This window comes from Triticum aestivum, chromosome 2D (assembly GCF_018294505.1).
Source record: "Triticum aestivum cultivar Chinese Spring chromosome 2D, IWGSC CS RefSeq v2.1, whole genome shotgun sequence".
In the NCBI taxonomy this organism is placed as follows: domain Eukaryota; kingdom Viridiplantae; phylum Streptophyta; class Magnoliopsida; order Poales; family Poaceae; genus Triticum; species Triticum aestivum.
Genome location: NC_057799.1, coordinates 141,792,487 through 141,806,344, shown reverse-complemented (window position 1 = coordinate 141,806,344; position 13,858 = coordinate 141,792,487).

The window sequence follows — 13,858 nt, the reverse complement described above, 5'->3', positions numbered from 1 at the left end:
GCGGAAGAGGCATCCAGTAGGCGTGCACCACCCCCGTCCAGGGGTTGTACCCGTGAGCCAGGGCGGGGGCGCCGCAGCCTGAGCAAGAGCGGGTGGAGCCGCTTGGCGGGGCTGAGAGCCGCCGTTGCCGCCGCGGCCGTCGCGACCTTCCCGCCTCTTCTGGCGGCCCTGGTCAGGGGCGGCGGGCGGCTGTGGAGCCAGCGCACGTGGAGGCTGCGGGAGGGCGATGGGGCCCTTCACGGTGCCGGCGTGGAGCGCGGCGAGAGGCGCTTGCCGAGCCGCGTGACGAAGACGCTTCTCCTCCATGCGAAGATACGTGACCGCCTTGGCGTACGTCGGCGTGATGAGGGAGAGGTTGGCGGCGGATTGGCCGAGGTCGGGGTGGAGGCCGTGAAGGAGGTTGGTGAGGAGGACGGAGTCGTCGATGGTCACGTCGACGTCGCGTAGCTCGTCGGCGAGAACCTTCATCCGCGTGCAGTACTCGTCTATCGAAAGATCGTTTTGCTGCATGGTGAAGAAATCCCCTTGGAGGAAGACACGGCGCTGGAGTTGATTGTCGAGGAAGAGATCGCACAGCCGTGTCCACATAGTGTACGCCGACAGGTCGCGGGAGTTCACCATGTTGAAGAGACCTGGAGAGATGGTGAGAAAAAGCCACTTGACGATGCAGGCGTCCGTAGCAAGCCACTCGTCGTCGTCCTTCATGTCGCGGATGTCGACGCTACCATCAACATGGGCGGTAGAAGCGGAGGAGGAGCGCTAAGTAGGTGCGTCATGCGTTGTAGGATGGTGAGTCGAGGTCGAGGACGACGGGAACATGGTCTTTGATATGGAGCTGGTTGAGGCGATCGGAGGTGAAGATGGCACCAGCGAAGGAACCGGCGTCGGAGAGTTCGGCTTTGGAGCGAGACATGGTGGTGATTGGAAGGGGGGCGGCGGCGGCTGAAAAGTGTTAGGTAGGGGCGGCGGTGGCGGCTACAGAGGAAGGAGCAGCGGCGGCGGCGTGATAGGGTTTAGGGTTTGACGCGGCGGCGGCGGCTATGAGAGACGTAGCAGCGGCGGCGGCGGCATGGAAGGGTTAGGGTTTGGTGTGGCGGTAGCGTGGAAGGGTTAGGGTTTGGTGCGGCGGCGACGGCTATAGGAGAAGTAGCAGCGGCGGCGGCAGCGTGGAAGGGTTAGGGTTTGGTGCGGCGGCGGCGGCGTGTGAAACAAGCGGCGGCGACGGCAGGAAGAAAGGGGCGGCAGCCTAGAGCGGAAGCGAGAGAGATCGATAGAAAACTGATACAATATAGAAGACTATAGGATGCAATTCAATTGTATTTCATCGGAGTCGGTTACAATATATACAGATGGTGTCTTGCGTGACAAGCCAACTAACCCTACAATATCTCTAAAAATCAACCTATACAAGGCTAGAGATAATCAGTCGGAAATAAATACGAAGATATCACATTTCAACACTCCCAACCTTTGTCATATCCACGAAGAGCCAGACAGCTTCTGACATGTCGCGCCGGTATCTGAACATCCAGCCTGCAACTCTACATTTGTTTTCCTCAGCTCAGTTGTTTTATATGGGGATGCTTCTAGGGGAACGCAGACAGATTTGAATCAAACCCACGAAGGGTGCGACCGTGTCACGCCCCTGATCTCACCTTCTTGTTTTTGCTGGCCAAGATTTCCGAATGTTCTCCGTGAAAAGTGCGTATAGACTGACCTTAAATCTGCAGGATGGCAAGGAGGAGATAGGAATGTCCAGCACTGCCGTTGGCAAGGAAAGGAGTGCACGTGATGTTATTTGGAAGGCCAATGTTCCTCAAAAAATAAGAATTTTTGCCAAGCGAACTGCGTCCAACAGTTTGGCTACCCAGGTAAACAAAGTTACTCACCACCAAACGGTGTCAGGCAGGTGCACTATATGTGCCGTGGAGGATGAGAGTACTTTCCATGCCCTTGTGTCTTGTCCAAAGGCGCGTGCATTCCATTTCGCAGTGAGGGAAGTGTGAAATATTCCTAGCAAGGAGCTATTCAGATTTATGGGGCCCGACTGGATATTGATTCTGCTTGATCAATTGGGGTTGCTGGAATGCGATCAAGTCTTATTCATGCTTTGGAGAGCGTGGCATATGAGGAATGACTTGATCTTTGGAAAGGGGGAATAATCCTTATGTGCCTCTGTTACTTTTGTGGAAAATTACTGAAAATCCTTCTCTAAAGAAAAAAAACTGTGCGCAATTTGATTTAAGCATCAAAGGCACGGGGGTGATAGATAATTGGAGGTATGTTATCCCAACCGTGAATGGTCGTCATGATTGGAAACCCCCGGATCAAGGGTATATTAAGTAAATGTTGATGCTAGTTTCGTGGAGAGCAGGAGAGCAGCTAGTGTCGGGATTATTGCCAGGAATCATCTCGGTGAAGTCTTGATTTATTCATGGGATTTTATTCGGTCCTGCACCTGCATGGATGAAGCGAAACTTCGTGCGGCTCTCGCCGGGTTATACATCGGTATTACTCTTCACACACTGGTTATTTTGAAAACTGATTGTGCGTATGTTGCAGCTTCTCTGGAGAAAAAAAATCCATTGACAGGTCTCCTCTTGTCGATCTGAAAAAGGAGGCGATGAGCGTCTCAAAGCTCATTAAGGATATCAAGGTTGCGAAGATTGACAGGCAGGCTAATAGGGTCGCGCATGAGATTGCTAAATTTTGTTTTAATACCAGGTCCGATGGTTTCTTATGTAATAGTGTTCCGCCCTGCGTGGCTACCTTTTGTAATGGATGATTGTAACAATCTTGGTTTTTCTGATTAATATATGGGTGTTTTTCAAAAAAAAAATTCCAAGCTGTCGTCGATGTGTGTGTGCCCCTCGGTCGACCTACAGATGAGCTGTCATGCCAACTTAAGAAACTAGCCGGGGGAAAAGATGTCTGTACACAATCCTATCATTTGGGCTTTGGCCGCGACACGTCAAGCACCGCTAAACTGTTGCGTTTCGGGGGAGGTTCTTGCGAAACAATTGCATGAGAACGCCCAGATCCCCCGGCGCTCTCAAGCGAAACCAATGCGGTCGCATCGGATAGGTCTCCGCGGTGGTTGCCGTGACATGATGTTTTCTTGGGTTGACACATTGATCTTGTTCTGGAACGCGATGTTCCTTCCTTCATGCCTTGTGTGTCGATGAGGTCGCTCGTGTGCAGGATTCGGTCATGGTCGTGCGTGCAATTCCGTTTCCATTGGTTCCGTGATCAGGTTCAATTATTTGGAAGGATTTGTTGTTGTCGGTGTCAGGATTAATTGAGAACGAGTAGAGATCTTATCTTCGTGATGGTCAGATATCAGATGGCACGTGCGAGTATCGGAGCATGAGTGTGAGTGGTCGGCTTGCGGCCATGCATCATGTCTGAACCACTGTTCATAACTCCGGCCTGTGGGCAATTATATGAATCCTTCTCGTTACTATCTCTCGTCAGTCCTGCTAGATGTTGTTACTATCAGTATTACGCCAAATATTCCTGTATTTTCTCGCTAAAACAACTGAATATTTTCTGTACTCCAAACTAGGATTGGAGGAGTGGCAGATAAAGTGGCATGGTGGGGAAATTATGGACGACAAAAGGCAGGATTGTGTCCTGTTTGTTGCCTACCAAAGACGAACACTTGGAAGAAGTTGACAAACACGCTGCGACGTAGTAGTACTCTATTTGCATCACTAATCACTTCCATGCTTAATTAATCAAATCTCCAATACGCGGAATCGCATCAAAGTTTGGACCAGGGACGGTGAGCAGTGCGCGTGACAGGCATTAGCACACCAACACGTACAATCTTTATTTATCTATCTATATAATATAAATAAACAAACAAACAAAAAACGAGCGGGTTCATGACGTACGCTTGTTGTTGTTAGGGAAGGAAGGAACACCTCTGCTTCGTCTCCCTCTCTCGGGTTGTTGCGCAGTCAGTAGGTCGGTGATGCTCGTGTCACGAAAAAGACAGCGGAAAGCTCGTCGCCGGCGATCCAACCCGAGTGACAGGTCCATCTCTCGGTAGCCTGCATGCGCCATGCGTTTTCCTTTTTCCATTCTTTTGTTTTAGAAACCAAAAAGGTTTTCCTTTTCCAACCAGAACCAAGATATTCTCTCACCGGGACGTTTCCACGGGGCAGATCCTGCATGGGAAATGCGATGCTTTCTTAATGCTTAATCCTCGATCTTCCAGTGGTGCACAGTCCAATAATCGATCTTTCAGTGGTGTTTCTTTTCGTAGGCCAAACTCGTGGCGATGGTCGTAGTCTCCATCCATCTCTGTTAGGATCTGAGCCGGTTAAATCGTGTCGAGCAAAGCGTGGATGCTAATTGTATTTGGCATTGACAAAATTGCGCGAAAAGTGGCCGATATACACAAGTTGTCTTCAGGAGTAGCTGCTACACAGCCCGTCTGTCTGAGTTCTGTCTTTCTAAGACTTGTCAGGTCGTGTGCCACTGATGCGGACTGTAGTTCTACACACTTCCCTTTCATCTTTCTTTTGATTTCGAGGTACATAGCGTACATACGATTGGTGGATGACCGGGGATCTTATTGTCGACCGGATGCATGCATGCATCTGATTAGATGTTTTATTTTTTTTTCAAAATGATTAGATGTATGTTTAGTGAGATGTATTTCCAAGTCAAATCTCATCAATATCACTTGTACCACGCAAGACTAAAACGGCGGCGGATATTGTGACTGTATCAGACAGCAACTCTGAAACTGAAACCAACTTAGTATTGCCCTCGTATGACTCGATGGAGATACAGGAGTAGCGCGTAGTTTAGGTTACTTTCAAATTGTTTGGCCAGACACTTATGATATCGCAAAGAATTTCGGTAAATCTCACAGAGCAGATGTGAAATGCTGAAATGAAATTCAAGGGGCGCATATATTACATAAACGTTGGAACATGTCGGCTGAGCCCACAAATGCGCACAATACGGAGGCCACACGGATTGGCAACATTGACAGGGAGATCTCGCCTTCAACGCTTTTGAGTGCACGGCTCGCGCCAATGTTGTGTTGCGCTCTGTTGCCAAGGCACCCCAAAAGTCCATTGCTCACGGTCTCGAACTCCTGAAGAAGAAGTTAATCTGGCGTATTGGCGACGGTGCTTCGGTTCGCATCTGGCGGGACCAGTGGATCCCTCACCCGCTGGCTCATGGACCGACCTCCCCACAAGGTCGCTGCCGGTTGAGGAGAGTAAACCAACTGCTTGATGACCACGGGAACTTGAAGGTGGAGCTGCTCCAATAATATTTCATGCATATGGACGTTATGGAGATTCTAAAAATCAAAGCATCCTCACGGCACGCTAGTGATTTCATTGCATGGGCGGCAGAGAGTACTAGAACCTTCTCGGTGCGGAGCGCTTATCGCCTTGCTCTCAACGAGCGTCTCCTGTCGTCTTCAGCCGCAGCAAGCAGGGCACCCGGCGGGCGACGTGCCATCTAGGCACTTATATGGAGGTTCCCTGCTCCTCCCAAGGTGCGCACATTCGCGTGGAAGCTTGCATCAAATTCCTTGGCCGCTTGGGTTAACAAAAATTCAAGAACGCCGGAGTTTACATACTTATCCATTATATGCGTTGGAATGAGAGGATACGTTCCATGTATTTTGCTGGTGCACCCGTGTAAGTGCATCTAGTGCCCCTTAGTGATTTTGGTATATTGAAGACTTATAGGTTAAGGAACTAATGTGTTTATGAGTGTACACAGGTCCATAAGTCTATGAGGAGTTTGATATTTACAGAGAAAGTCGACCCCTAAAAATGAAGTTCTTCGACTGAAGACTTTGGATTTCTGAAGACTTTCTGAAGACTTTGAAAATGAAGAAATTAGTGTGACCTTGAAGACTTGGTATTCATTTGAGGAACATGAAGCGTGAAGACTTTTGTTTTCGTAGTTTCATTTTCTCTTTCTTGAGTCATAGGAAACACCATACTGTTAAAGGGGGTTGAGGAAATACTAAGGAAAAATTTCCATGTGATGCTCAACTCAAAATCCTACACCTACCAATCCCTTCGAGTGAAGCCATTGGAAATCTCATACAGTTCAATCATATTCTTCAGTGACAGAGACGAAGTTCTTCTGGTCTCTGAGAAATTTGTTCTGACTGAGGAGTTAGGAATTCGCCAGTGCGGATTGCCTACACAGTGAGGAACATGATAGCCCTGAGGAATTTGATACTCAAATATCCGACCATTGCTGTGCTATGCGCCAGCTGTCCCAAAATATCTACCCACCTAACGGTCATATCATTGAAGGGCATTTATGTCTTATCATGGCAGGCTGCTCCCTAGGCTATAAATAGCCGCCCCCTACAACCACTAGCTGGTTGGCAGCTCCGAGAGAAACTGACACTTGTCAATTGAGAGCATCCCATCCTCCGAGGACTTTGAGCGAAAATCATCAAGTGAGGAAAACCCAAACCCAAACACCTACAAACCCCAAGTGATTGAGCGTCACTGAAGAGATTGATCCTGCGTGGATCCGACGCTTTTTACCTTTAAAGATTGTGCTTCTTACAGACGGTTAGGCGTCATGGTCTAGAGCGTCCAAAAGGAAATTGTGGATCGCCGAGTGACCGAGTTTGTGAAGGTTTGGAAGTCACCTGAAGACTTACCATGAGTGATTGGGCGAGGTCTGTGTGACCTTAGCTCAAGGAAAATACGGTGAGGAATGTGTGTCCTCAGGTTTAAATACCTAGCCGCTCCAACCAGACGTACAACTGAGACAGCAGTTGGAACTGGTCTACCAAATCATTGTCTTCACCAAGCTTACTGGTTCTATTTTCTCAACTCTTTCATTTCCTCATAGATGTGTTGTGCACTTGTTCATATCTGTGTTTGAAGACTTTGACTGAAGACTTTCTCAACTTCCTCAGTTCAATTTCTTCAGTCTGTTTGTCTTCATCATGTGTTATCCTGTGTTTACGCTTTCTGTACTCTGTGCTTGTCTTCATTTCATCATGATGACCATGCTTGTGTTCTGCTATGCATACTTTGAGTACTTATTCCGCTGCAAGTAGTTCTTCGCTAAGGAATTTCCTCACCCACAAATTCCTCCGTGAAGAATTCATAAAAATCGCCTATTCACCCCCCTCTAGTCGATATAACGCACTTTCAATTGGTATCAGAGCAAGGTACTCCCTTGTTCTGTGTGATTTTGGTTTAACCGCCTGGAGTTTTTGTTATGTCGACCGCAGGTATGAAGAAAGTGACATGCCCCATCTTTGACGGTCACGAGTATCTCAAATGGAAGGCCATGATGTAGAATCGCCTCATGGCGATGAACAGCGAACTGTGGACCGTCACTGAGATTGGTCTTACCGATCTGTGCAAGACGGCGGAAGCTGATGACATTCGCAAGTACACTCTTCTCAACCTCACGGCGAAGGACGTCATCTGCTCCTGTCTGTCTCAAAATCAGTTCAGGAACGTTATGCATCTCGATCATGCGAAGCTTATCTGGGACCGTCTCTCTGATGTCTATGGAGGTCATCGAACCTGTCATGATCCTTGATTTGAGGATTTCAAGGAATCTCTCAAATCAATGACATTCGAACCAGAATCATCATCCTCCTCACCATCCTTATGGCAGATGGTGAAAAGGTAAGTGAATGCTATCTGTCTGAATCCAGTGATGATGAATCTGATGATGAATTTGGACCCAGTTATGTCAAACTTGCTTCCCTTGCCGCTAAACAACAAAGAGCTTTGGAAAAGGTTCAAAACATGCTTAGTAAGAGCGATGATATGTTGAGTGAAGAAATGGATCAGTGAAAAGCTTTGGCTGAAAGTCTTCAGAGACTTCATACTAAGTATGACACCCTTCAAGATCAACATAACACTCTCTTATCTGATCATGAGAAGCTTTCTTATGAATTTCTTCAAAGAAAGCAAGATCTTGAAAAGCTAAGAGTGAGTTATGAAGATCTTCAGAAGGAGCACGATTCACTACTTGCTCAACAAATCAGCGCTGCTCAGGAAGAATTTATTACTCCATGTTTGAAATGCATTGAACATGAATCTGCTAATTCTTCACCTGAATGTTCAAATGCTTCTAATGCTACAAATTTTTCAACTGTCTTTGCTATCACTAATTCCTTATCTGAGGACATTGCTAGTATCACTGACGATGCAAGGCTGAAGGAATTGTACATGACAGGCATGTACAAAAGCCTCAAAGGGCATCAGACTCTTTGTGATGTGCTTAAAAAGCAGATCCTCAACAGGAACCCTAGGAAAGAGGGTATTGCCTTTGAGAGGAAACTCAATGCTGATGGTACATATTGGAAGCCTGAGCAGTACCCCAAAACCTCATGGGTTGCTGCAAAGGGACCTCCAGTTGATCCATCTAATTTATCTGGCTTTACATGTGAATCTTCTCATTCTTCTGATGAGTCATTTGACTCCAACTATAAACTGTTTAAAAATCAGAATGGTGAAGTATTTGCTAGATATGTTGGCACTAACTGCAGGAACAGTTCTCCTATGAAGAAAATCTGGGTTCCCAAAAGGTGCCTTGAAAGTCTTCAGGTGAATGTCCTCATGACACCACCTCTGAAGAATAGGAACCCCAGATCAAATTCTTCATATGGATCCAAGTCCTCATACGGACCAAATTTCTCACATGGATCATATTCCTCAAGAGGATCAAAGTCCTCATATGAACATCATCGTGCTAACAACTCTGTTTCACAGGGAAGAGCTAAGGGCTATGAATATGAGCATTATTCTTCTAATCATTATGTTCATAAGTCCTCGAAGAATTTCTGTGCTTATTCATATGCTTACCTAACTCCTCTTATGTGAAACGAAATGGATTGGCTTCTATGCCACCTTTCTCGTATGGAGCTCGCAGAGTGATGAACTCTTTGCCACCCCTTCAAATATGGGTGGTGAAGAAAAAGAACTAATCCTTCAGATTCGTCATCGTTTTCTTCGCGATCATGTGTTGAAGGGTGACATTTCTATTGAGCATGTGAAGACTGAAGAACAGCTAGCCGATATCTTCACAAAGCCCTTGGATGAGAAGAGATTTAGCAAGTTGCGGTGTGAGCTAAATATCTTAGAATCTTCGAATGTTCAATTTGATTCTCAGAACCCTACGACAATTGTACGCGGTGTGTCAAATCATCATTCTTATACGGTGGGTCACGCCACCACAAAAGTTGAAAATCTTTAATTTGAGTTTTTCCTCAATTTTTGAAATTCCTCAGTTGTTCATGTTCTTCAACTTTGCATTGTCTTCACTGTTTTCGTCGTTTTTCTTCATTGGCTATATATATATATATGAGTTTATGTCCTCTACAACATTCACTTATGGCTAATTCTTCAAGTTGGTTTTTCTGCTAAGTGAATGTGATCGGACCCTTCCCCCTCTATGCTATACTCAACCCAATCTATTCATAAATTCTTCATGTGCATTCTATTTGAAACTCGTTCAAAATCTTTACTGTGTCCTTGTCAGCAGAAGAATTTGCGAACGAAACTTTTAACTTATCTTATTCAAATTTTCGGCTTTGCCGCTGAAACAATTCCGCATCCCACGAAATACTTATCTATTCACCCACGATCTAACACGATCTCCACTTCTCAGTACGTGGGTGACACATGTCAAGCGAATGAGAAGGGTCAGGGGCATGTTCGTCCAATTTCTTCGGGCGAACAGTTTTTCACCGTGGCTATAAATACCCCCTCTCCCCTTCCTCACTTCTTTTACTCCGCTTGACCTCTCTCCAGCTCGAGCTTCTCAAACCCTAGAGCCATCGCTACTTCATCGTTGCCGGTGAGGAAGAGCTTCACTGCCTCGACCTCGTCGCCGCCGTACTCGCGCCGGCCGCGGAAATCTTCACTCCGCCGCCGCCGTAGCCGTCTTCCTCCGCCGAGTTAGGGCGTGGAAGATCCGCAGAGACGAACTTCACTTCTCCACATCCCAGTTCGTTGTGTTCTTCGTCCAGGGTAATTAAAAGTTACTTTTACCGCCCTCTTTGATTCAAATGTTTTCTACAAAATCTTCAAAGGTGTTTATTCTTCAAATTTTTCACACACTAAACACCTCACATCTCATCTGTTCTTAATTCGTTTCTCTAAGCATCATTTTTCTTCAAGATTCCTCAATTGTGTGGATCTTCGATCTATACAACTCTGGAACCTAAGACAAAGAACGTTTAGTGAAATTCTTCAAGACTCATCTGGTCAAATTCCTCAAACTCGTTCTTTCTGAAAAACCTTCTGAGAACGCATATGACCTCTCCAAATTCCTCGCAACTATACTCTGTTCACAAGTACTCATGTCAGCTGCTGAATCACTAGATTCTCATCAACTTAACTCATTTGCATCATTCCTCGAAGAAAATTTGCATACTTCTTCAGAGAATTCCATTGTTCAAATTCCTCATCTGAAGAAAATGGATGATGGAAAGAAGCCACGGAAAGGAGGAAAAAGGCCTGAGATCAATACTGCTTTTGAAATCCCTGAGGACATCTATGTTGGGTACTGCACACCCCCTGAGGAAGATAAAAATCAGCGCAAGGTGCCCATTCAAAAGATAGAGAGGAGATGGGCAAGAGAGTGGAGGGAGTACAGATATGTTACTCCAAAATACATGAAGAAATTCGCTGTTACTCCTCCATGCTCAAGACCACCATTGGCACCTGGCCAAGAAGCAGATCCCACTAGCATCAAGCGCGGTGAGGATTTTCCTGAAGAATGGGCCAAGCGCCAGGCCAAGTTGGCCAAACAGGCAAAAAATGCAGTGAAGAAATTCAACGAAGACTCTACTGCTGCTGCTGCTGAGGCCTCTGTAAGGCCGAAGAAATCCATGGCAAAGAAGCCTGCGCACAAGCCAAGTTCCTCTTCGTCAATGCCCTCATGGCCAATTTCCTCAGCTAAGCCCTCACGGCCAATTCCTCAAGCCGCTCCTATTCCTCCAAAGTCCTCAGCTGCTCCGACCAAATCCTCAGCACCTGTGCATCTCGCCACGTGCCAAAGGACTACAGGCATCTCTATTGCCTTAGGAGCTTCAGCTAGTTCCTCAGCTGCACCAAATTTTTCAACAAGACCCTCTCTGCTGAAGACAAAGACCACTGCTGGACGAGGCTCTCGCCCAAGTCCTCACAAGAAGCAGGTCGCCTTCTAAGTGCCGTCTGAAGAAGACGAAGCTGATGATGAAGAACTTGCTGAAATCATCAGAGACAGGCAAGTCAGGGCCGCTAGAGCCAAGGGGACAAATGTGCCTCTGCTTTTGGATTCAAAGTTGATCCTCGACTACATTGACCTCTGGCACAAGGACCCAAACACTCCTATGCCTGACTTCAAGCTGACTCCTGGTCAAAATCATATGCTGACAGCCTTCATCCAAGAAGAAAAATGGAAATTTGAGAAGGCCAGACAGCTCAAGAAAGCACAGTACAGGAAGGAAAAATTCCTGAAGAACAACGTTGTCTCTATGACAACTGATGAACTTGTGAAGATCCAGTCTGAAATCAAAGTCCTCAGCGATGATTTCAATGCTTACTATGCTGATTGGAAAGGAGCCAATGTTAGGTTTGTCAAACTGACTAAGATGTTCACCTCAAATGTTGCAGCCCCATCGCAACAAGAAATTCCTCAGGCTGAAGCATCTGCTCAGCCAACTGAAGAACATGCCAGCACCGCTGATGACAATCAGGCTGCTGAAGAAAATGTGAGTTCTAAGGATGATGACTGCATTCCAGCCACTGATGAAATTGCCAGGGCACCCACTAGTGGTGCGCGTGAAGAAAATGAAGAAGTCAGGGCAACTGCATCAGTTGTGCCTGAAGTAAATCAACCACATTCCTCTGCTCCTCCTGCGCCTACCCCAACTCCAACCCTTCCATCTGCATCAGATGTGAAGAAGACCAAGGCTGCAGAGCGTGCAACAGTAAAGAAAAGGAAATCATCAGCTCCTTCAGATTCTTCAGCACCGAAGAAGATGAAGAAATTGACAAGCTCATTTGCTAATCCAATTGATGTTGTTCCAGTTTCCTCCATGCCATCAAAGGAAATCGTCCCTTTTGATGAAGAATATTTGATCCCTAGCGGATCTGATGAAGAAAATCCTTCTGCTGCTTCGTTAGAGCAGATGGATGAAGAAATTGAAGTGGACAAAATCCCTTCAACCCCCACAGTTTCCTCGCCTATGCTTCAGTTTACTGCTGAAGAGGTTGGCGTTGAAGAAATGGAAGATGAAGATGTGGACATTGGCTGTACCACACCAGTGATGAATGATGACTTTTGGGAAAGTCAGCACCCCAATTCTCCACTCTTCACTCCATTGCAACAAATTCCTCAGTCCCCAGCAACTACAGTTCAAATGGGATCTGATGAAGCTCATGAAGACATTCCAGCCGCTAGTGCTGAAGAAAATGAAAATGAATAATTGAAGAACCAGGCTGCCACTGAAGAGGAACCAGAAATTCCTCAGCCTGAAGAACCTGAGATTGCGATTCCTGAGGTCATCATGCAACTGACTGACACTCCTCTGCCCAAGCCAAAGGATCCATTCTCAAGGAAACAAAAATTCAAGGCTGATGATTTCTTCGGCGAGCACGTATTCTTCAGTGATTACAACCCCTATGACTCTGCTCGCATTCGGAATAGGCGTTTCTGGACTGCCAGCCAGGCAAATTTCTATTCCTCAGTGCTGTTCAACAAAGACAAAGTCTTCGATCATGAGCACATTCCTCACGTGGATATGGAATCTCTGCCGTGCTTCGGACCAGTCCTCAGTGTTCTTTACGACGCTGGACTGTTAAATTTCTGCACTGATATATGTGATTGGAATGAGGAGCTCATTCTTCAATTTTATGCAACTGTGCACATCACCGGAAACTCTGAAGATGTGAATTCATGGGTGCTGGACTGGATGTCTGAAAATACTCACTACAAAGCACCAGCTACTGAATTGCTTCGTGCTTTGCCTCTCAGTCCTCCCCTTGAAGGTGCTTGTTGCGTCTACAATGAACTTGAGCTTATAGATCACTATATGCAAGTGCTGATGAAGCCATTGAAGCCAGGTCAGGCCCCAAGAACAAACTTCCTTGTGAAGGAATTGTTGTATGTGCCTCGGACTGTCTATCGCATTCTGACGAAGACATTGAGTCCTATCAAGGGCCATGACTCGAATGAGGAAGAAGTCGTTGGCATCATGAAGAACCTGCTTTTCAATATCATTCATGGCGTTCCCGTCAACTTCCATGATTTTTTCATGAGGACTCTGGCCAATGTCGCAATGTCACTATTTGAGTTGAAGCCTTATGCACCGTGGATTATGAGATTCATCAGAACAAGGTCTTCACTCAACTACAAAGCTGATACACTGAATCATTGCAGCTACTTGCCCTCGATTGAAGTCCTCAAACGGACATTTTCCTCAGCTGATGAAAAGGGCAAGGCTACTGCTGTTATTGATGAAGGCATTCGTCCATTGGATGGTCAATTTCGCAAGGCTGCATCCTACTCCACCAATGATGACTCTGCCACCCATGACTCTGCCGCCAACGCATCTAGGCAAAATCCTCAAGGCTCAGCACCCAGGGTGATGACTGACCGTGAGCTTCTCCTCAGTCTTCACCAGAAGGTTGATCGCAATCACAAATGGGTCAAGCGCCAGTTTGGTTCAATTCTTCACAACATGACTGCTACCCACAATGCAGTGAAGAAAAACCATTACTACCTTCATGAAACCCTCAACCGCACCTGGGCTGTTCTGTCGCACATATATGGTGAAGAAGATCTGAAGAAAATGGGTCTCAAGGAATATTTTGACTGGGCTGCACCTCCTCCGAAGAAG